The following is a 1,013-nucleotide window of genomic DNA, read 5'->3' on the forward strand; positions in this document are numbered from 1 at the left end:
TATTAGGTGCACTATATTTCTTAAGTTAGTTAGGGAAGGTTAGAGTTTGAAAAATGGCACCAAAAAGATGTCTTTGACTTGTGTTTAAGTATAGAGTTTGAAAAATGGTACCAGAAAGATGTCTTTGACTTGTGTTTAAGTGTTAACAGCTAATTTCCAAGTGGGTACTAAAGTGATATTAATGTTTAGCTGAAAAGAAGACAATGTAGAGGCAATGGTAGAGTTGCATGATGTGAGAAATTTTTATCGAAAAAATTAGGGAAAATACATAAAAAAAAAAAAGCCCCTGAACTTGACACGAAAATTTATTTTAGTACTTAAATTACACGGGTATTTAAAAATACCCCCTAAACATCTTTGAAGTGATTAAAACATCCCATAAGGGATGATGTGGCAAAGAAAGTGAGTGCATTCTCCTGAAAGTGCGTGAAAACAAAGAATTTTTTTTTTGAATTTTTAAAGCCCTACACATGACCTTTTTTTATTGGCCTATATATAACAAATTAGTTAAATAGTTTTTTATATATATTAAATCTTTAAAATATGTAAATTTTCTTAATAAGAGGTAAATGAAATTAGTGGATCCCCTTTTTAATTTCTTTAAAAAAAAAATTCTTTTCATTTTGTTGTCTTCCTCAATACACATCTTTCTCCATTGAAACATCTCCTCCTCCATCTTCATCCCCACCTCTATTCACTATTTTCACTAGTCTTTTACTAATCCGTAAAATTCAACACCAATGTCATTTTATTGACGTCGATTTCACTCTATATTATTGGTGTCGATTTGGCAAATGTAAACTTTCTTAAATTTTGAATTACCCATTTTGATTTCTAGATCCATTCAAACATTTCTCATAAAATTTATATTTTTTTGGACTAACTTTCTTGTGCAATCTTCATTTCTTATTTGAGTTGTCAAGAAAATATTGGCTTTCAAAAAAATTCATTCTCCAAGTGGGTAAATTCGTTGGGAGGGTTCAAAGAAGATAATGTGAATATTAGTGAATTTT

Source organism: Solanum stenotomum, chromosome 3, assembly GCF_019186545.1.
Source record: "Solanum stenotomum isolate F172 chromosome 3, ASM1918654v1, whole genome shotgun sequence".
Classification (NCBI taxonomy): Eukaryota; Viridiplantae; Streptophyta; class Magnoliopsida; order Solanales; family Solanaceae; genus Solanum; species Solanum stenotomum.